The 23,466-nt window shown below is 51.7% G+C and overlaps 1 protein-coding gene across 3 annotated transcripts in view; it reads right to left on the bottom strand.

Annotated features, from left to right (window-relative positions):
- Ctbp2 (C-terminal binding protein 2) overlaps positions 1–23,466 on the bottom strand; it is a 138,865-nt gene that overhangs the window by 109,320 nt on the left and 6,079 nt on the right. Inside the window, exon 1 of one of the 3 annotated variants that reach the window (XM_077105488.1) lies at positions 21,681–21,699. The exons of the other annotated variants lie outside the window; for them this stretch is intronic. The gene's annotated coding sequence lies outside the window, so the exon portion shown is untranslated. Of the gene's footprint in view, positions 1–21,680; positions 21,700–23,466 lie in introns of those variants that run through there. 3 annotated transcript variants of the gene reach the window in all.

A 23,466-nucleotide genomic window follows, 5' to 3' on the forward strand; every position in this document is an offset into this window, starting at 1 on the left:
TCTAGAACAGGCAAAACTAATCATACTAGAAAAATAAAACAGTGCTTGCCTGAGCTGATCACGGAGGTGGGAGAGGGGACGGCCTGGACAGGACCACAGGGACTTACATGGAGTGACGGTATATCCTGTCCCTTGATGGATGGGTATGGGATGGCCAAGTGCGTGTCCCTGTTGGAACCCATGGACGGGCATACTGACGATCACGGTATTCCACGTCCCTTCCCAGCCAATCCCCACTCCACCCCACACTCCCCAAAAGTTTTAGCTCAAAGGAAAACAAAATAAAAAGAACCACAAACAAGTGGACCTTGCTTGGGGAATGCTTCCTCCCAGCGATTTGCGGCAGGTCTTCTCTGGACCGAGGCCCACAGAACCAATTCAGCACACAGCACAGGCAACACGCGCTTCCCACAAACACTCAGGGCTTCCAGGAGGTCAGCCATGCTCAGGACTGTGTGTCAAACGCAGGTGGACAGCATGGACTCGTACACAGGAAAAGGGCCACCAGAGGACTAAACCCCCAGGACACCGGCTCTGCAGTTCCACGGGGCTTTGAGATAGGGGAAAGGCAGCCCAAGAGTTTCTGATGCCTCCCGCCAGCCTCACCAGTGGCAGAGCAGCCTGCGGCCACAAACAGCTCCCAAAGAGCAAAACTACCACCTCAGGTCCATGTGGAAGCAAGCTGCTAAGTGCCTTGTGACTTCTTAACATGGCTGCCGTCACAAGCTGCGTCCTATTAAAGTGGGGCTTCTTGATCTCAAGTTGCGTTCCCAGTGCGGGTCATGCGCAGGCTGTACTTACAAGCCTCTCTTATTACCCAAGAGGCTTTTAAAGTATTAAGTACAGAAAATGCATGCAACTCCCCAGTTAAAATAGAGCGCATGGACACTCAAAAAAGGTCAAGGCAGCCTCCACTCCATTTTCATTACGGATGCTTCACCCAGATGGCAGGGATGCTGCGATAAAAAGCAGTTAGAGACGCCCTGACAAGGACCTGTGGCGGAATCCTAGGAGTCTTTGAACTGGCAGATCCTGGAAATCACCGAGCACAGACCCTCCCTCTAGAGGGAGGCAAACCCCACGGGGAGAAGAAGAAATGGAAATCGCTTGCAGTCCAAAGTGGGGGGAACCTGGGCACCACTTCATTTGAAAAAATACAATGCAGTTAGCTGGGGTCCTCCAAAAACAAAAGACTCTTCCAGGACAAAAGACTTCTTGGAGAGCCAGAGGGGGCTGGAAGGCAGAGGGAGATGACAGGAAGGAGGAATCACCCCGCGGTCCGCGCGGTCCCTGGCTGTGTGTGAGCTGCGAGTAGGGGCATAGGTTGTATGTAAACTTGGTGTTGGAGTCCAGTGTTGGGACCACCAATTACACTCCAGAGTAGAAGGTCATGGAGGAGCATCCTCATGGCTACCACACCAGGCCAGGTCACCGCTACGACATTATACCCGACTTGCGTTTCAACTTCATCACAGTTTTGATAGTTAGACTTCTAGGGCCACCTGGCAGAATCCAATGCATTTAGGTGGACATCACTGGAAGGTACAGGACTTTCATGCTGCCCCCAGTATGCGCAGAAGGGATGAATGGGATCTACAGGACTCGGTGGGTACATGGACATGAAGGGATGGAGAAGTGGAAGCCATGAAGCTGGGACTGGTGACAGGTGAAGGTGACACGTTCTAATGGAAGCAGAAAGTGAGACAGAAGGGGACGGGGGCTCAGAGAATTGACAAGTTAATTAACTACCCAATCTCAATGTATTAGTTATGGTCATATACTTTCTCTGCAAGCCTGAGAGTGTGTACCAGTTCAACACATTAGAAAAATAAAGAAAAAAGAACAATTGTTGCTCTATCGCACGCAGATCAATTGGGAGTTCTTGATGGGTGGACGACTCAGTTCCAGTGAACCAGGGCCGAGGAGCCTCCTCCTTCAACTCCTGACATTCCCTGCGCATTTCCCACATCTAGCCGACAGGCAAAAGAAGAAAAACTGGGTAAGGCACGCTGGCTTCTCAACTCCTTCTGCCAGAAGTGACACATATTCCCACCCACGTTCCACTGGCAGAACCACCACGGGGCTTCTGGCTGACGCCCGGTGGGCTCATGGCCACGCCAGCAAGAAATCCCCCAGGAGGAAGGGAAGAGCAGAGGATCTTTGGTGGACAGGGTGTCGGCTCCTCTGTACCCACCTTCCATCCCAGTCTAAGATGGGCTTATCTCAGAAGCCGCTGGGAACTCTGTCTCTTCAAGAACAAGAATCCTAGATTGTGTGACCACTGAACAAAATCAGAAGAGATGCCAGCTACTCCACAGACTCATCTATTCAGCCCTCTCCTTACCACACCACTCGGAATTCAATACAAGCCTGACCAGGACTGGTCTTTCATTCACCAACTCCAAGTTAAGCACAGCCAACCATGACAGCATACGCCCGAAGTCTGGGAACTTGGGAATCTGAGGCAGGAGAATTGAGCCCAAGAGTTAAGATCAACTGGGGCAACGTAGGAAGACCCCATTTCAAAACTGAATAAAACCAAAACCAAAACAAAAAACACCCCTTTTCTTGTTAAATAATGTCAAACTGTAAGCCTTGGGCAATGCTTTCACGCCCATCAAGCCTAAGACACCATGACATCTTGGATCAGCACCACTTCATAAACCACTAAAGAAAAAAAAATACTGTCAAGCTACAGCGTATCATCAATTTGGTGACACAACAATTCCAGAGATGTTAAAATGTTGGAAAACAAGTTAATATAGTGCTTCTGTTGGAGTCTTCCCATACCTTTGGTAGAAACACAGAAATAACCATTTCACAAATAAGGACCTGGGGCTCCCATGGGTTGGGTGACCTGCCAGTAGTCACAGCTGGCTCAGCCAGGAGAGGGGGATTTCCAACAAGCGTCTGACTCAGCATGGGGTGCTGGGTCCAGCTCCCCACAGCTGTCTCCTGGCACCCAATTCTCAAAGCCCAAGCCAAGCCCTACTACTCTCGCATCCACAGAATTCCAATCCAAATGGCAAATCGAGCACCTTGGAGATATAATATCCTTATAAACACATTTGAATTAAAAAAAAAAAACTCCACTAAAATATGGGTTTTCATCTGCATAACACTTTACCAACAAATTCTATGAAATTCAAGTGAGAACAGATGATGTACGAAAATATCAAAAACAAGGATCCGATTTGGTAAACAGTTGAGCGCTATTTTCACATCATCCTAATGAATTTAGTTTCAATAAACACAAATCAAGCAAACACTCTACAAATTTTAATGGTATGGTACAGAATGAATCTCAGAATGGCAGTTCTGGAAAACAAACTCTTTTCATCAAGTGACAGATATCACAAGAGAAGAAAAAATCACCACGGGAGCCTTGGTCCAAAGGGTCTGCTCCCAACCTGTGCATCTGAACTTGGCCCTGGGCTGTCTTGCCTCAACCCAGGCTGAAGAGGAAAGCTCCAGCTGCCAGGCTCGTTCTGATAGCAGGGTCTGGGGGCAGACATACAGCAGGCAGGTCACACAGAGGTGACACACGGCCACCAGCAATGAGTGAACATCACTGGGAAGGAGCAGTCTGGGGCTGGCATGATACAGGCCAAGATGGGCCCGCCCATCCTCCCATCTCAGGCCCATCCGCACTCTGAGGGTGCATCCCAGCTGACATTTCAGGAAAGTTTTAAAAAGTAGAAATAAACCAAGTTCATGTCAGGCTAGTCACATCAGCCGGGTGCAGGAAAACGTGTTCCTGCCCCAGCAGGCAGGCCTTACCCCAAGTCCTCTCGTGGCTCCACCTGAAAACCAAGGGTTGTGCTTGGAGGCTATAATTAGAACACATGTGAATGTGACTGTAAACTGTAAGTCATGACAAAAAGACTGGATGGGTCTCTTGAAATGGTGGGGGATGGGCTCTGGGAAATAAACCAATAGGAACAACTCCACCAGTTGTTTCAGAAAGAATCCTGAAGCCAACACCACCTATCCCACCACGAGCCCCCTGAGCCCCAGGATTGCATAGGCTGGATCCTTCTGAGCTGGGCCCAAGTGCAGGAAATGGACAGAGGGTCTGGCAACCCCTGGCCATGGCTCCAAGACTAAAGCAGGGTCTTCTGTCATTTTCTATTGTGCACGTGAGTGATTGAGTCCCAAAAGAAAGACTCAAACGCATTTAAGACTTCACAAAAATGGCATTAAAAGGCAACAGATCAAACTTGAAAAACACATGATAGGAATGCCAATACTCCAAAGCCACCAACCGGAGTGCAGGCCCTTTCCCACATGCATAAAGATTAAGGCAGCCCCAACCACCAGATTCAAACACATGACCCCTCGGCAAACCCGGTGCCAGCGCCACTTCAGCAGTTAACTGTTATCACTCCGACTCACAGGTGGGGAGCCCGAGGCTGGCTCGTGCCAGAGCTCACAGTGAAGCTCAGACCCAGGCCAGCCCACGTGCACCAGCAGAGGCCAGTGTGGCCGAGGCAGAGGAAAACTGGTGGAAGCTTCAGTAAGGACCACCCGGTGGGAATGCAGGGCCCTCTGCTCCCTCTTGTGCCCCGCCCCCGCCCCCTGGGGAGTGGTGCAGTGAAGGCACTGTTCTAGCTCTGAGCTGGGGCTGATCCAGGCAACCCCAGGAGGGGGCCACAATCCTGGTCCCATCACCTGCTGGAGACCCTCTGAGAGAGAAATCCTGCCAGGCAGGACCACCAGACCACAGAGGCTGCAATACTGGCATCTGCTCTCCTGGCACCCTGTGGTAGCCCTGTACCTAGAGCTGGAGGCCAACCAATCAGGGGCCACAGAGCTCCAGCCCCAGAAGCCACCTCCAAGAGGACTGGGGTGGAGTTGGGTTTTCCCTTCTTAACCTGACCCCCCCGCCAAGCCTTTCCTCCTTATTCCTTTCTGGAAAATTAAGTCCACCGTGCACCCCAACAGCTGACCACTCAGGATTTTACGATTCTTAAACCCCTTCCCGTCAGAAGCAGCAGCAAGGCAGTGTCACAGGCAATGGTCCTGAGGCTCCCCACCAACTCTGCCCAGCTAGAAAGCAGCTTTCCTTAGGCCAGGTATCACTGTTCTCAGGTTTGCATCCTCCCGTCTAGGAGGACGCTGGGGGAGAAACCAAGTCCCAGCACCCCCACCCATGCCCTCCAAAGCCCAATGCCCTGCAGAGGACAGTCCTGGGAACTCCTACCCGCCACCTGCACCTCACTCCCTGCTAGCCAGGGGGCACCTCCCCTCACCCCACCCCATTCTTTATAGGCCAAGGATCCCTACACAGGGGCTCCCAAAAGTGAGGTCCTGGTCTTCTTTGAGATACCCTGAAAATCTGGATTCTTTTTCTATGAAAAATGTATCACCTCATGCATTTCTGGGGTTCACTCTCCAAGCAGGCATGGTGCCCTGAGAGGTCTCTGCCCGAGTCCAGCCCTCTGGATGGGTTTCCTAGGCAACGGCGGCTCTGGCCTGCTAGCTCCGCATGGACTGCCGAGGCAGGTAGATTATGCTGCTCCAGGTTTCTTCCACAGGGAGAAGAGGCAGCAGCTGTCCTTTATTCGGTGGGGGCAAGGGCCCTGCCAGGCTCGGGCTGCAGCGGCTACCTTATCCACGAAACGAATTCCACGTTTTCTTGCTTTCTTTTTTAAAGCAATGACTCTCACCTGTTGATGGAAAGCCAGGCCACAATCCACCTCCAAGTCCAACCAGGGTTTCCTGGCCCTGAAGGGCAGGTGTACCTGTCTGTCAAGGTAACTGGGCAGCTGGGCATCCCAGGGCAGCCCGTGCCCTCTTACCAGGCAGGGAAGTTAGGTTTTCCCAGATTCTCTGGGCCTGTGCCTTCCAGCCCTGGACAGGAAAGGAGTGTGGCCTCAACTGAGGGGTGTTAGCTAGGCCGGGGCTCCCCACCAGGGCTTCCATTAGAACCACCTGGAGCTTTTCAACCATTGAAGGCAGGCCCCTAGTCTACCGATTGAACCTGTGAGGGTGGGTCTAGGCTTGGATCTTTTTGCAAAGCTCCTCAGGTGATTCTCAGGGCCAAAAAGGGATGAGGATGATGGCGGAGAGGGACGCAGGTGGGGAACCGGGCAGGAAGACAAGACGACAAGTGGGAGGGGGGCCCAAGCTGGCCTCCTCAGGCTCGCAGCCCATCTTCTGGAAGAGGTGCCCCCTGGCCTCAAGGCGTGTGGGTGGGGAACCCCTAACTCCTACACTCTCCTACTGCCTGGCTTGCCCACTTTGTTTGCTAGCCTAGTATGTGCTCTGGTGGATGGCCAGCTCCTTTGGGTCAGAACTGAGTCAGGCCACCCCCTCAGTGCCCAGCACAGCAAGTGCCCCGCTGTCCTACCATCCCCTGGGGGACTCACTGGCCCTGAGTCAAGGAAGGCCCATGGCCTGAGTGTGCCCGATAGAGGACAAAGACACTGCAGAGGAAGTGAGCAAGGAAAGAGAGACAGCTCACCAAGCGAGAGCTTGTAGGAACTCTGCGCTTGGCACCTCCTGCGCTTCCCTACTTGGGTCTGATTTGCTTCTAAAACAAACTCCTGCAGAGATTTCAATTCACTTAATCCTCACTGTGCACCTACTACATGCCAGGGCCTGATGAACTTGAACCTGGCAGTCTTTTATAAACGCCATCCAGAACACTGACTCCTAATCCCCTCCCCCGCCCCCCAATGGCTTTGAGAGTCCAGGGACATGTAGGGGCAAAAACACTAGACACATTCTCCCGAAACAGCAACAGGATATTTTCCTCATGGTGCTGCCCATGGCCTTGAAAGAGCCAGGATATTCGGGCAGGCAGAGGGTGGGGAGCGGCAGATGAGTGTCCCCGTGCTCTGACTGGGAGTGAACCCAGGCTCCCTACAACTGAGCTACACACATCCCCAGGTCTTTTTGCTCTGTAAGACAGGCTCTCACTAAATTGTCCAGACGGGCCTTGAACTTCCAATCCTCCTGCCTCAGCTGGGATTACAGGCAGGCGCTACTCTCCATGTCTCCAGCACTGACTTCACTGCCAGGAATGGAGATGTTTATTTGTTGCAAGGTCTCCTGTTTCTGCTTATTCTTCTACTTCAAAAGTCTAAAATTTCCCATCGGGGTCTTCACATACCTGCCACGAAATCACAATTCACCAAGATACCTGGAGCACCCACAAGCACCAGAAGAAGAGAGGTTTAAAAAGAAAAGCGGTGAGGAAATCAAGGTGATAGACAGGTGGAGGAGGAGGGGGTTATTTTTACATAGAGGTGTAACATGGGCCTACAGAGACAGTGACCAAACCCGCAGGAGTCTCGCCTCGGGCCTCCTTTCCTGCCAGATCAGCCTTCCCAACCCCCCAAGGTTGCAGGTGGTTCTCCTCAAGGATGGTGAGCGGCACATACAACATCAAGGGTCAGACTTTATCTTTTAAATGCACAGTGTTCTTGGGCCCCAAACAAAACAACCTTTCCATGATGCTTTCCAAATTCCAGAAACACACTTGGTGGAAAAATGGAGCCTGTTTCCTCTTATTTTGAATCTTACATTGGCTGTGTTTATAATGAAATGGAATAACTTATTTATTTGCTTACCTTACTTGGAAAGACAATAAATTGGAAGGGCTTCATAAATCTCACAGGGAATTCCTTTAAACAAGGACTGTCAGCAAAAATTCGTAAATAACCTCCTGCCAGCCTTGAGCAACCCCCCCACTGCACATTCTTGTTCCTTCCTGCGTTTGTACTAATCTTCTAGCAAACAAATCAAATCAAGCACCAAAACGTTTTTATTCTTATGGAGGTAGAACTCAGAAAACATCCGGAGTCCGCGGGGCTGCAGTCTCACATGGTCTCAGTGAAGATGAGATGCAGGTGAAGCCCCCTGCAAAACCCGCCACACTGCTCTCACTCATTTACAAAACCTGAGTGAGTTTTTGGCTGGCTTCAAAAATAGAGACTGGACTATTCTAGTAACAAGCACAGCGCGGATTCCCTCTGAAGCAAACCTTCTCTGCAGAGCTCTGGGTGAAAACACCTTAGGAAAGAAAGTCCAGGGCAGGGTGGTGAGAGGTCCTCAGGCCCCCGGCCTCCTGGGCTAGGCAGGTCCCAATGTGGGGGGCCTCTGGATCCAGGAAGTTCTGGTCCAGTCGCTTCTCCCCAAGCAGATGAACTGTCATGCTTAAAGACTGTCCCCAGCAAACCCAGACCTCCGGCAGCTGGTCCTGCCCTGCCACACCACAGGGCTTGGTGGGGCTGATGAGAGTGCCCTTCCGCACAGTCTGGATGGACAGTCTCACACTGAGGTTTCAAGGACTGTGCTAAAAATAAGTTTAAACAAGAGGCAGAAGGAGGCTTGTGGATAATCAAACGTGCAAGACTGGAAAGGGCAGCAGTAATCAATTTACATATCGGGGAAATATAATCACCATAACTAAAGGGAGAGTTTCCAAGCCAAAGGTTTAAAAGAAAAAAAAAGTCAAGACCAGCAAACCCTAATGTAGAACAAACAAGTGTTTTCTGCCAGGGCCAGACTTCTGAGTTCCCCGTCAGTTCCCAGAGCCCTGTAACTTCACCCCGTGACCTTGATTCCTGGGTGTAAGAAGCTCAGCTTAAGCAATCCAAACATACTAGTTCACATCCGTCTCTTCACTCAACTGGTTCACTGTGCAGAGACCAGCTTTTGATTTAAGTCCCACGGAGGTTCCCATACAGCCACTGAAGAGCTCCCGCTGCTGCCCAGGTCCCTGGGTCTCCGGGGAGCCAGCTGTCCTGCAGCCTCCAACTCCTACAAGTTGCCCTTCTCTCCAGAACCCAAAGTGCTCCAAAATCTGACATTTTGAGCGCTGATATAACACAAGGAGAAAATTCCACACCAGGGCACTTACATGCACAATATATTAAAATTAATGTGCATTTATTTTAATATGTGTATAAAGTGTACATAAAACCAACCAGGGACTGGGGCTGGGGCTCAGGAGTAGAGCTCTAGACTAGTACACGTGAGGTGCTGGCTTCCATCTCCAAAGCCTCATAAAACCAAATAAACAAAGGTATTATGTCCACCTACAACTTGAATGTTTAAAGCAAAACACAAATGAATTTTGTTTGGATGTCTGTCCCATCCCCCAGATAGCAAATAGCTTATTACATATTTGCAAATACTCCAATACCTGGCGGGGGGGGCCCCCCAAATCCAAAACAGTTCTGGTCCCAAGCATTTCAGAAGAGATCCAGGGCCTGTCCTATTAAGGAGCCACAAAATACATTTCCATCTTCTCCTCTGCTGGGCACATTCCTGGCAATCAATAAACTACAGCTATTATTATTATTCCTCAACGTGGGTCTAACAGTCTCGGACATCTAGTAGTCTCAGTGTGAAGGCAGAGGACCTTTTGGGAAGGCTCCTTTCAGTGCTTCGGTCACCCACACAAAGAGTATTGTCCTTTTCTCCCCTCCTTTGCAGGGCCCTGGGAGCTCTCGGCTGGGGCCAGCTGAGCCTGAGCACAGAAAATCAAGCACGGGAGGCTGTGAACTCCCTTCCCTCCAACAGTCAGATGGAATTTCAGGACCCATCCAAGGAAGCCTGCCCTACCCAAAGTGGGAGACAGGAGTGGAGCCCACAGAGGAAACTGGGACGGCATCCCATGCCCAGAACACCCCAGGCCCTGCTATGCTCAAAGGCATGTGGTTCAGAGCTGCTGACCATGCAAGAAGGCCCCTGTGTGGCTGACTGACTGTTGGGGACACAGTACGGAACAAGCCTATGGATGCCCTTCACAACAGCACAGCACCTTCTCCCTTGTGCTTTTTTTAAACAGTGGGTATGTAAAAGCTTCATACAGTTAACGCAGACAACTCGGTGGGTGTGGACACACACATGCACCTGCGACGCCACGTCAAGGTGAACACAGCCCTCTCCTCCATAGCCACTCTTGCCTTTTATGTTCAAATAAAGTCCAGCTTTCCGCTCTCCCCATAATAAATTCCAACATTTGGGCAAATGTTTTAGCTGACCAAGGATCCAGGGGGGAACTGCCACGAGGGGCCCCTGGTGTGACAGTGGCCAGGAAGCAGACTAGAGGTGGCCACACTCTGCACAACTTCCACCCAGGTTCCGGCAGAACGTTTCCGACAAGAGCTCATGCCATGGTCCCTAGAGCCTTCAGGACAGGACGCACTTAAGGCTATGAACCCAAGACTCCAAGGTCTCCTTACACCCACAGCAAGCCTCCCCTGACCCCAGCAACATCAAATGCTATAACCAATGCGTCCATGTCTCCACTGTCACTGCATGGCAGCTCACAGATAAACACCCCAAAGCCAAGGATGCACAAACATCAATCTCAGACCAGGAGTCAAGGTCACATTCAGTCTGAAGTCACAGACATCAAAGCGTTTTCTCGGGCAGCAAGTGCACACAGACAGGAAGCAGCGTGATCACTTGAGGTGGCCGACCAAAAGATGAACACTCTCACCTGCCCCTGACCCCATCTGAACAATGGGGGGACCAAGCCTGAGCCATGAAAGGGCACTTCTGGCAGCAGCCAAGAACTTAAATAACTGCAGCCATCCCCAGTTAACAATTTAAAACACTCCCAAGACATTTCTTATACCCCCAACAAACAGAAATAAGAGAACATTGAAAACTGCAAAGGAAACGAGTTAACTGCTGCTCACATCCCAGAGTGCAGCAGGGCACCTGGCCAAGCACTTCCTCTGTGCCCCGCTCCTAAGGGCACCTGGGCTAGGAGCATGGCACCTCATAAACACCTCTTTCTGCAAAGCCTGACCTTCCTATTCCACAGAGGAAGCAACAGCAGCAGGGGTGGGACCCAGGACTGGCCTCGGGGGATGCTCGCCCAGGTGCTCCAGGGCCACACTGGCCTCCAGGCAGCCTACCTTCTCAGCCAGGAAGTTCTCTAGTTCCTTAGGCTTTCCACAGGCCGTGCTCCTTGACCTCATGAAGATGGCCGACCTCTACCTTTGCAAAGTAGAAGCTGCTTAGGGGTCTTGGGAACAAGCACAGCCAGCAGTGGCACCAGCAGGGTCAGTATGCAGCCTGGCTCTCTCCAAAGCCACATCCCCCACAGAGAAAGGAGGAAGCGGCCAGTGACCTAGCAGTCACTTGCAGTCCCTCTGGACCTGGAGCCAGTGGCTGTGGCAGACGGAACAGGCACCTGTTCCCAGGCCCTTCCAAGAGGGGCTGGCGGGACACCGCATGGACAGACAGCAAGCCTGTGTGTACATGTCCCCAGGGAACCTGAGACAATGGCCTTAGATGCACCTAGGCCTTCAAGTGTGGGTCCAGAATTGTCCTTTTGGGGACTCAGGTGGTTTAACAAAACAGACAAGATTCTGAAGTGATTTCTTTTGACCTGACCTATCTAGCTAGCATAAGCCAAGGTCCTTCAGTCTCAGGCATCCCTGGGATGACACTGCTGGGAGGTCACCTAGGCAAATGCATCTGCTCTGACCAAAACATCCTTGCAGAAAGGCGCAATCCTTAGACATTATAGATATCCCAGAAATCCCTGGCCTCTCACACCAACACCCACTGACCTCTGTCAAATACCTAGGCTGGCTTCTCTATTATCCCAAAGGAATGATTTGGCAGTGATGGGCAGGGATGGGGTGAAGGGAGGCACCTAGGGCCCCAGGAATATTCCTGGATGAGGAGTTTGCTATGCAGCCAAGGAATATTGGCCCCAGGAATATTCCTGGATGGGGAGTTTGCTATGCAGCCAAGTGGTGGTACCTCAATCTTTCAAAACTGACAGAACTGTGGACACCTGGTAATCCCAGCTGCTCAGGAGGCCTAGAGAGGAGGATCGCAAGTTCAAGGCCAGTCTGCAAATTATGAGGATGGCAGCCACACACAGGTGTGTATCTTGGGTGCCGGGAGAGCACTTGCCTGGCATGTGTGAGGTCCTGGGTTCAATCTCCAGTACCCTCCCCCCCAAAACAAACAAACAAAACCCTTGCAGAATCGCAGGCTGAGATTGAGTTTTACTGTACATAAATTATATCTAATAAAAATTTTTAAAAGCTAGTATCCCTCAAAAAAAACAAATAATAAAAGTAAATGACTTTCCCTTTTCCTCTTCAGTAAGCTGTGGAGTCCAGTGGCCGCCTCCAGGCCTTTTTCCAGCTAAAAGGAGGGCTGGCCCTTCACCCTCCCCACCAGCTTCTGGAACCCTCAGCCCAACATCAGCGGCAAGGGTTCTTTCTGGTGGAGGCACACAGTTTGCCTCGCCTGCAAGTCAGTCACACTTTAATTTCGTCAGGGAAAACCCTTTTACCTTTGGCCACAGTGCCCAGGAAATGAATTCCCTCCAAGAACCTTTCCTCAACTGCTCTCAGCTCAGAGTTCCATCACATTTACCCCCACCATCCCCCCCTGCAGTCTAACTCTAAACCCAACAGCCTCTCTTACCAAGCAAGGAGGGCACAGGTTCATCCTGGCCCCTCTAAGTCTCTCCAGGAACAGCCCTGGCAGGACAAGGTCCACCTGTGTGTGGCTGCCATTCTCTCCGGCTACCTCAGCCCCTCCAGAATCCTACCTTGTCCCTTCTGGGGAAGTCTGGGCAAGCAGCCATGAAAGGGGCAATCCAGCTCCCCTGATCCTGTCCTTGCCTGAAGATGCAGAGGCCAGGGGATGCCCTGAGCTGAGAACCCCAGGACACACGTGGATAGGGAAACTGAAGCTCAGCATCCAAATTCACCCCAGGGCACCCGGCAAGTTAAGGGCAGAGCCAGGACAAGACCCTGGCAGTTCCTTCTACTAGAGAGGTTCACTGCCACCCTGTGCCCCCTGTAGATGTCCTATGTGGGGAAGGCCAAAGTGACAGTGACAACATAGCTTTCAGCCCTATGCTTGGCAGGACACAGGGGAATCATGCCCAGGTATCCCAGAGTGAGACAGAAGCTTGAGCCTCATCAAGATGAGTTGGGGCCACTCGACCACTTATCCCGTACCCTGGAGTAGGCCTCCTATCACACCTCTCTGGCTCTCAGGGTCATCATTTGTCAGATGAGAGGTAGTTTAAAAGGCCCAGGACAGTGCCTGGCACATAGCAGTTCCCCTAGAAGCTGTTATAGCCTGTATCCAATAAGGATACCAAGGACCTTGCCAAACACCGATAAAATCTGCAAAGACCTCCAGCTTGAATACTCTAGAATTCTGTGCCTGGATGATTCAGGCCATCCAACCGTGGCACCAGAGGCAAACAACTTCAGGACTAGGTGAGGCAGCCTACTCAGGACACCCCTACCCTCACCCTCATGGTCTCCAGGACCTCATACCTTCTTCCACCCCAGTGAATGCTGCAGCTGAGGGCAGCAGCTGCCCACCCTTGGGACTCTAGATGCTTCCAACTGTGCCTCCAGCTCTTCCAGGGCGCAGCCCTAATTTAAATGTTAAATGTCACTTCTGGAGATAGAAACTTCTGAGTTTGCAGCTAAGTCAGAGGCCATTGGATGCTCTGCCAGCAGCCCACTCCCCACTCTCGACTTCACAAAGAGATAATAACGACCCACATTTGGGATCACAAGCCCTAGCAAACCTCATTCAACCTTCACCATGCCCTGGGAGTCATTTGCCCAGGGCTCCCAGCCAGTCATTGGACAACCTGGTAGAACAAGTGCATGTCCTGAGGCTGTGTGCTTTCCCACCACACTTCAGAGGAGCACCAGGGACGTCCTCAGCTCTTCCAGTGGGTCCCCGCCCTTACCCCAGGCCTGGGAATGACCCACCCCAGGCACTTTCCTACCCAATATATTCCCCCATGACTGCTGTGAATTCAGAGTGAACTCACTGTTCCTCCCCACAGCCCTAGGCTGGCCACCACCTCTGGCTACAGCAGGGGCCTCATTCCAGGCAGCACCCAGTAGGAACTCCATTCTATTCAAAGCAGATCTTCCTTACGGGCAATTTTCAGAAGCAGCAAATTCCAACACAATGTCACTGCATAAGTTTCCAGCAATCAATCCAAATTGAGTTACCTTATCATATAACATGTATAAACCCTATGCCTAATATTGCACAACTATTTGTTTGATTTACTAAATTATAAAGCTTTTCTAAATCTCTTAAAGGTAGTTTTCCTACTAATGCATAACTGCTTAATTGGGAAGTGTACAAAACATAATTACACTGCCTAACACTCCGATATTGCTTATGGGAATATCTCCGTTCAGGCATTCTGCTTTATTTTGTACTTAATCTCTATTAAGATGTCTATATGGAAACAGATAGGTATGCTACTTTTCATAAACACCATAAATCTTAAAGTCATTGCTTGGTTAGCCACCAAAGTCCAAAAGGAGCCCCAAAAGAAGATGTTTGGGCCCCCAAGCCTACTATTTCTCATATTCAATCTGACAAACCCCTTGCCTTTTCATAGGTAGCCAGGATACCTAGTCCAGGCTACTTAGCCAGGTAACCAGAGTTCAGGCCAGGGCTGTTATATGCTCCAACAGTGATACCTCAAACTTCCCCCAGGAAGTAGTTACCCAAACCAAGAGTTAGTCCCTTCTGCCTAAGACCTCAGTTACAAACCTCGTATAAGGATAAATGGAGGCCCCTTACGTGCCCCCCCCCTTTCTGAAGACACCTGCGGATACCTATCAAGTTCACCCCTTCACTCTAGGCTCCCATGGAAGGTGCTATCTCTTAAGCTGGATGGTTTTCCTCCTGTCCTGCTTCTGGCCTTCAAATCCACACTCCTCTCTAGAATCAGGGGGTCTGAACACAGCCGCCTGTGGCCGGCCTGGCACAGGTGGAGAAGCGACCATCTGGATCTTGCTCCACCCTTCCTGAACCAGAGGCCATCCACATGGCTCTGCCAATTCCTCAGGTGGGAAATAACCACAGTGCATTACTGTCTCACAGTAGGGATGTTAATATATGACAAAGAACTTCTGCAAACAAAAAGAGAGGTAAGCTGTTGGCCTCACCGAAACCCAATTAAAAATTCTCCAAAGAAGATGAAAAGCCTTTGCCAGGAAATGTTCCAGAGTGTCATACCCAAATGTCTCAGAGCACTGGCATCACAATAAAAAAATGCGATTGGCACAGGCAGGGCCTCAGCTGAGCCCCCAAAGGTCGATTTTATCTGCCCTGAACTCCGTGTGCTATCTCTGACTTGAGAAGAGAAATTTTCAGTGTTACTTTACTAAGTGGTTCTGATTTTACAAAAATACAATTTGTAAAAACCATTTCTTTTCTAGCTGGTGTGCTGTGCTGTTCCACTCTGCCTCATCTCAATAAACACGCTCACTGGTCAGGAGACACAGTTAAATGTCATGTGCATCTGCATATGGAACCCGCTCCCCAAGTGTCAGACAGACAGCAAAAGTCCTTTGGAAAAGTGTGGTGAGGTGTGTGGAGGCGGGGATCCCTCCTACACCAAATTAGGAGTAGGGCAGAAACATACATTTCAATTTTCAAATCTATGCAGTTATTTTGGGGTGGTTATTCAAGGTCTATAAAATTTCCTTTCAAACACTTTGTATGCCAAGTGTTCCTTCAGGAGGCCCAGGGTGTGGGCTGCTGGGGAGTCTTTAGAGGCAATCTAGGCCGTCCTGAAGAACTGCATTAAGAGCAGCCTGGGGGAGTTTGTTAAAATGCAGATGTTAGGGGCTCTCCAAAAGAACCGAGTGGGCCCAGAGACAGACTCTGGCTAGAGTGCCCCAGGGATCCCCCTGCATGACGGCCTCTCTCAAAACACCCAGGCACAGGTCCTCCCTGGGGACTGTGTGGTCTCTCATGTGAAAACCACAAGCCCCCAGCCGGCCTGTTACCACCAAATTCTGGGGCTGGAAAGGGCTGGGCAGGGGATGGGCTGGAACCCTTCTGCTCCCTCCCAAGGGCCTTCCCCAAGCTCCTGAGGACCCTAATTTTAACTGTGTGCTAAAGATTTCTGAACCCGAGGTTCTAGGTGGAGGTAGAACTGGAAATGTCAAGTGCAGCTCTCACAAGGCAGGGGTGAAGGGGAGGTGCCAGTCAAGTCCGCGAACACCGCCACAAGGACTGGGCTTCCCTTATTCCCACCACTGTCACCACCCCAATGATGGTAACAACTGGCTAATGTGAGCACCTCTCAGGTAAATCGGCTGCTTATGCACTGTGCACTTCCATGATTCCCAGCTGTGAATCCTGGCGGCCTTCTGGCCCCAAGGCATGGCCTGCTGGGATGCCCTGGCTGCCAGTAACTGTGGCCTCCCAAGGGCATTTTCAAGGACCCTCTTGCTTTCCCCACCTCGAAACTGTAAGTTGAACCCAAGAAACTACTGGTCCATGCAATGACCAGGCCCCTGTGCCGGTATCGGTCCAACAGACATCTGTCTACACATGCCCTCTCTCACCAATTCACACTCACCCACACTTACAACTCACACTTGGAACCCACCATGCTGCTTAGCACAGCAACACCACCCAGGGGAGAGAGCATCTCCCGTTGGTAGCTCCCGCTTGGAATCCCAGCAACCCGGGAGGTTGATCCAGAAAGGAGAATTGCCTGTTGGAGGCAACTCATTCAGGCCCTGTCTCAAAATTTAAAAATAATAAAAAGGGCTGGGGATGCAGCTTGGTGCTAGAGGGCCCTGGATTCAATCCCCAGTGCCTCTTAGTGAGGCACAGAGCACATCCATCCTGTTTGTGGCCCTTTGTGGGTGGCTCAGTCAGCATCTGTGAGTGAATGGGTACCCTGGGAGGAGATGATGGATTACTACCCCATTGTCAGGGCCAGGGTCAGGAAAGGGCTCAAACACCCACAGCAAATCTGCCACCCAGCTGGACCTGGGCCAGTTACCAAAGCACACAACACCCACCGCGAGCCAGGAAGACAAACCTAACAAGAGTCCAGGAAGCAATCAACTGCCCTGACCAGGGTGCAGACCCTCCTACCGCCTGGGGACCTGGAGGAATTACGGAGACAAATCCACAAAGGGAAGGGGCAGGCAGAGTCACTGGTGCCTCTGCAAATGTGGCCCCGTTCCACCTGCACCCTGGCTCGCTTGCTCTAAAGTGGGTGCTGAGCCTCAGGGGTAGAGAACTAAAACCTGAGCTGCCCTTCTCAGCAGGCTCCACCGTGGAGGGCAGCCGGGGCAGACCCACACCCCCATCCTGGCCATCCAACAGGCAAGACAACTGTTTATTCCTTCTCTGGGAAAATAGATCTAAATAGAAAAGTAAATATTTTACTGGGCATTTCTTGGAGTGCACTAATACAAAGTGACATTCCATAGACTAAAAACAACCTTCTGAGTGATCTGTAGTCTATCACTGTAGTCTCCCTGTACATCTCTCTGTAGACTATAGGTAGATCTTAGTCTATCTGTAGTCTCCCTACCCACTGCCCTTCCCTACCCAGGTGCCCTGCACATTCCAGGGTTTTTTTTGTTGTTGTTATTGTTGTTGTTTACTCTTTACCCAGATCGCCTACCTCCAAATACTTCTCACTGTGACCCCCTCCAAAAAAAAAAAAAAAAAAAAAAACCCAGCTCACCAGGCCCCATTAAGAGTCATCCATCTATCCTTCATTGCAAAGGATAAAAAATACCCTGCACTGCAGGTCGGCCCCTCCAGACAGGGCATAGCCAGCCCGCCTGCCGCCAGTGACCACCCAGCTCACTCCTCACCCTGTGCTACCCACCCAGACCCAGGGAGCCTCCCTGCTTTCCCCAATGCTTACCCAGGCAGGAAAGCACAAAGTGCCCAGGAAGTCATGGCCCCTGTGCTGGGTAAATCCCCTGCTCCTGTCCTGTGTTTTGATGGAGGAAATTGGTGATACCAAGCTTGTGGCTTTTCTGAAACAAGACATACCTCCCATACCCCAGACCCACCTAAGCATAGTTCTGAGACCGCCCACATCCTGGCTCCTTTAGGAAGCTGCGCACAGTGGTCGGCCTACAAGTCTGAGAAAACTTACAAGTGCCATCTGAGCATTCTGACCTCAACTGCCTACAAGCCCGGCCACTCCAGGTCCACCTCAGGCACAACAGCCTGAGGAGCAGCCCCACCCTTCCTGTCTTGAGTCTGAGGGGATGAAGAAAGCCCAGAGCTGATCCGGGCCCCGCAGCAGCCCACCCACACACCACCCTTTCCGTGTGGAGTGAAGCGGAATGGAGACCTGTTTGAAAACTGCAGGGGGACTTAAAATAGAATATAATCATTACCCAAGCTGGAGCCAGGCCAGGACACCGGGGCTAACATGACTAATTTGTCAAGAGACACCTCCCCGCGATTCCCTCTGTTGACCTGAAACAGGGAGGGGCCTCACTCTGTCCCCCAGCCTCCCTGGGGCCCAGGCCCCAGCTAGATGGCAGAGATTCCCGGGCACTCGCATAGTCACAAGCCCACATGTGTTCCCCAAAGGAAGAGGAGGGCTGTAAAGCAGGAAGATAGTCTTATAATTAAAGGAAAGCCTGTTTTTCAGGAAAATCTCCACGGAGGACCTCGCCTCTAGGGGAAGCCAAGGTCAAGAGCTCCAGCACCACCTGCCTGCTCCAGACTTTCTGGCCAGGCTCGGCTCTGGATCTCAGGACACACCCAATTTTGTGCTGTGCCCTTCAGATCAGATAGCCTGTTTGAAAAAAAAAAAAAAAAAAGCCTGTCCCTTTTGTTCCAAAGAATTCATTCAAATTCCTCTCTAAGGCTCCCAGGACACAAACTCAGGGCAGCAACCAGAAGGAAGCGGCCCCCTCAGACAGGTTTCTCACTGGTTTTGATAGGAGTGGTGCAGACAGAATATCCCAACGGGAGAAATCCTATCCAGCTTCCCGGTTTCTTCCCCTACATTCCTCCATGAATGCAGACACCAGATCTTATTTTAAGATGTGCACAATGAATCCAGTTGAAAGTGAGAAGCAGCCAGAGTGGAGGCGGGGGACATCCCATTCTAGCCCCTTCCTTCAGAGAGGGGCACACCCCAAAGGCGGGGCTCACTTTGAGAAGACATCACACCAGCCCAAACCTCAAACACAGAAATCGGAGTCTGATCTACAGAAAAGGATACCAGGACACCTGACCACTAAATCCAGATGACCACATACTATCTACATAATCCCAGGTGGGGTGTGTGTGTGTGTGTGTGTGTGTGTTGGGGGCGGGAGGTGGAGTATTACCTTGAACACAACCAGATGGAGGGCAAGGGAGAGAGACTGTAAGACGTCTAATCAGTCACCCCCAAACACCCCCAAGTCTCAGTTAAAAAGCAAAAAGAAGCCTCAATCAAAGGAAAAACCAGAGCTAGACAGGGCTGTAACTAGCTCACTTCTGGCTCCCTTACTTACCTAACCTCTTGACCCTCAGTCTCTTCATCAGTTAAGTAGTGACTATCACTTCTACGGCCTGGAGTCAAAAGAACAGAAGTGAGAATATGGCTGAGGCTGGGAGTCTTGACTGGCTGGACAGTGAGAATCCAGAGAATTCTTCCCACGAAGCCAGTGAGGACTCTGCCTACCATGCCTGGTGGAGGGTCCCGATCACAAGCCTTGGTGTTCTGAACATTCATCCCCAAAGTACAGTGAATCTAAAACTGGCCTGGAAACAATCTAGGAAGCCCTCCGTGGCATTAGACCGTGATATTCTAACAAACAGACCTAATCAGAAAACTAGCTGAACTTATAGTTCCATGTGCTCTGGGGAGAAAAAAAAAAAAAAAAAAAATCAGGAGAAAGATATTTGCTTCTGAGATGAGAATTTCAATCCTGCGGAAACATGCCTGCTAGGTGCTCAACCCAGCCCAACCCTCCTCATCTCTCCCTCTACTTGGATCCAGTGGGTGAGAGGGGGCAGAGAGCCCAGAAGAAGGCTCCAGAACCCACAGTTCTCCCACCAGGGAGTCCTGCCAACTCTCTCCCACCCTCTTCCAATAACCCCGTTCAAATTCCAGCTCAGCCACTTTTAGTGGGGTGGGTCCTGGACAGTCACCTGAAAGTGCCTCCCGATGTCTGGCGTCACTCTTGTGAACCTCAAACTCCACGGTACACACCAATGATGTAGCAAGCTAAGCACTGATACCAAGTAAGCGCCCAATGGCTGCCCGCTACAATGTTACTTCAGCAAAAGTTGGTGAATGTATTTAAATGCCGGCAGGGAACCTAACCTGGGCCACCAAATAAAGTCTGCAAAGGATAGAAAGGCAAACAGAAATTCTTCCAAGGAGATGCTGGCTAAATGAAAGGCCTGCCTTGTGCAGGCCTCACCACTTAGTGCTTGGGCAACCTCAAGTCGCAAGAGTCCCGAGGCTCCAGGTATTGAAGAGCTGCCTGAGTGACACACGCAGAGTAACAGTACAGCTTCCTGCAAATACACCTGCTACAGCAGCAGGCGCAGTTTCCCGCACCACGGCGCTATTTTGTAGTACAAGTAAAATACTCAGAATCTTGAGAACTGCGACTCCAGACACTGCCCACACCACGGGATACAAACCCGCCTGGTCTTAAAGATGCCGCTGTTTACCGTTTGCTTGCAATTGGTCACGATCGCTCAGTCAATCAACGAATCTCCGCAAAAGTCCACTAGAGGCGCCAGGGACACCAAGACTACAGGTCTGGGGCATCGGAGGCCGCGATCACTGGAGCGGGGATGGCCCGAGCAGGGTCCTGCCGGGTACCTGGCTCTGGTGAGGCTCAGTCCTAGGTACCCGGGCCACTCGGGCGTCCCGCGGCGCCAATCCCCGCCCAGGGGCCCCCGCTGGTGTGGGGCGGCGTCGAGCCCGACCCCCACCGCCTGGGATCCCAGCCCTGCACAAAGGCCTGCGGGAGGCAGGAGGAAATGAGCGCAGGGGCAGGGACCATTTCCACCCCTTCTCAATGACTTCCCCGCGGCGGGAAGCGATTCCGATTTACACGTGAAAAGGCGACCGCAGCGGAGGGGCGTTTCCGGGGGTGTCAGGTACCGCCGCCCGCGGAGGGGGCGGGGCGCGCCCGCCAGGTACCGGGCCTGCGGGGGCGGGGCCTCCAGGTGCTTGGGCCCGGAAGGGCTGGCTGAGCCGCCAGGTGCGCGGCCCCTGAGACGTCCCACCTGCGGCCCGGTGTCGCGGAACCCCGGCCCCAGGATGCCCCGACGCAGGAGGCCGTGCTCGCTGGAGGCCCGAGCTCCCGGGAGGTCCGGGGAGCCCGGCGGAGGCGCAGCCCGGGAACCTCGGCCAGACCCCGCCCCCTCCAAGTGCGGCGCGGCCAGCTGTGCGGTGGCCTTCACCCAGGCCCCTCCGCCCTCCGCGCCCCCACTTCGGAAGGTCGCGTGGGCCACGCAGCGTCGCCCCGGAGTCAGTCTGGGCGGGACCCAGGGGTTCCCGCGGTCCCAGGCCCTCCAAACTGGGCGCCACTGAAACAAGACGGAAACCAGCCTCTTCCAGTATTTCTTCCTCGCATTAAAAACACGAATTACTTTATTTACCCAGCTCGCAGGAGGATTAATGGCCGAGAAATGTTTTTAAGATCAAAACCATTCCCAGATTTTACTTGTGGGCACCTATGTGCCTATGGATATCTCTCTGTCCAGTGAAATACACTACCCATTGCTCTCCCGAAATGACCTGACCTCTCCCCTGTAACCTGAAAGCCGCCGAGCCACGAAGGAGCATAGGTAGGGGACTCCAATTCACCCACGTGCACTGGGCGTTTGAGCCTCACTTGAAGACCTCCAACATCTAGAGAAGGCACAGGGGAACTTTTAATGTTATTTGTCACCCGCACTGAGAAGAAAATGTGGCCTGTCCTCCTAGGCAGGTGTTCCCAAGCTTGGGCCTCCATCCGGGTCTCCCTTGTTTGGAAAGCCTTGGTCCACACAGAACCCCAGCGGTCAGCCAAGCTTTGCCAGTTCTGGGAGGAGCCCACGCAGCCTGTCTGGCCTGGCAGCTCCACCAGCTAGGCCTCCCTTGTGTCACCAGCACAGTTTCTCAGAGCAAAGCCAGGCCACGTGGCTAAGCCAGGGGAACTGTTGCCCGGCAGAGGCCAGGGGTCTACTCCAGGTGGAACCGCACCCTCAACTGTTCCCGGAAGGTGGTTTTCAGAGCTTTCTCAGACCCTGCCTGATGGTTGCTTTGGCCTTACTTCTGCGGGAGCTTACCGGCAACAGTGGAGGACATCCAGGACCCAAATGAATGAGTAGGCACTGTCCCACTCTTCCTCGGGCCCACTTGGGCCTGAATAAGAGGATAAGCAGTTCGCACTTCCACTCAGACCACACTGAGACCACCAGTCAGCAAGAGAATACAGCCACAGCTAAGAGTTCCTTTAAAAGGAAAGGTGCACACCTCACCCCCTCCAACAAAGAACTCTGGCAGCTCAGCAGCCTCAAGCCTCTCCCCTCCCATCCCCCTCCTCACCTCCCCCAACACACACACATCTGGAGCAGGTACAATACTGTCACTTCCTGGTTTGATTCAGGCCCTTTCCAACAACTCTTGGCTAGCCTCAACACTGAGGTGAGACTTTAAAACTGCCATAATGGGGAAAAAATATCCCATTAAGCAGAGAAGTTGACCTCTGATTTAGGTCTATGGTTCCTTCCAGAGAAACTTCCTGGGATTCCGTGCCTCCAATAATGAAGTTTTTGTTTGTCCTAGGCTGGGACGGACTGCAGGAGGCCAGGTTTCAGGCATGGTTGGCAGCACAGCTGCAATTAGGTGCCTGGCACTGGGGAAAGACCCCAGTGCCCATCTGTGTCCACAGTCTTTCCAATGGTTCTCCCAAGCACTTTGGGAGGAGACACAGAGGGTCACCATTTCCCACTGGAGGGCCTTTAAATGGGGTAACAGTTCTTAAATCATAACTAAGGACTGGTCTTAATGCAAGGAGCACATTTCTGCTATTAGAGGGCTGATTTTGAATGGAGTAGAAATGAATGACTTAAAGAAACATGGCTTTCTTTCTGCATTTTACTTACAATGGGAAGGATTTTTAGAACCACAATGGTTGAAAAGCAATGCCCTCCCCAACCCCCAGGACTTTTCTGGACTCAGAGGCCAACAGATCCCAAAGCAAGCCTGACCACCAGCTCAGGAAACAGCAGCTATTCAGGGTTAACATCCTCTAAACACCAAATGACCTTTGGGTAATATTACATAGGACACAAGTCACAATTCCCCATAAAACCAAAATCACCACTTGCCCCAGTAATAAGAACTCAACTGTTTTTATCACAATTTTTGTGGATATTGAGCCCATTTTAGGCAATCATCTGTTAGGTAAACAACTAAAGCAGATCATTTCTAAAACATTCACTAAAGAACTGTTAGATAATGAGGTGCACGGGCTAGGGTAGGTACATGGAGAAACTGCCACTGGCCCCCAGAGTTCTAAGCTAATGTATGTGGCTGAACAGCAGAAGAGGTGATGGTCTCAAGAATGTTCAGCCATCTAGGCCAATCTTGCTTAGGGTGGGGGGTGAAGAGAAGGTGGTAGGCATGCATATCATCTGGGTGGGACCCTTGGTTGGCTCCTGCTGGCCCTAGGTTCTCCGGGTGGAAGTGAG

This window comes from Callospermophilus lateralis, chromosome 15, assembly GCF_048772815.1.
Source record: "Callospermophilus lateralis isolate mCalLat2 chromosome 15, mCalLat2.hap1, whole genome shotgun sequence".
Classification (NCBI taxonomy): domain Eukaryota; kingdom Metazoa; phylum Chordata; class Mammalia; order Rodentia; family Sciuridae; genus Callospermophilus; species Callospermophilus lateralis.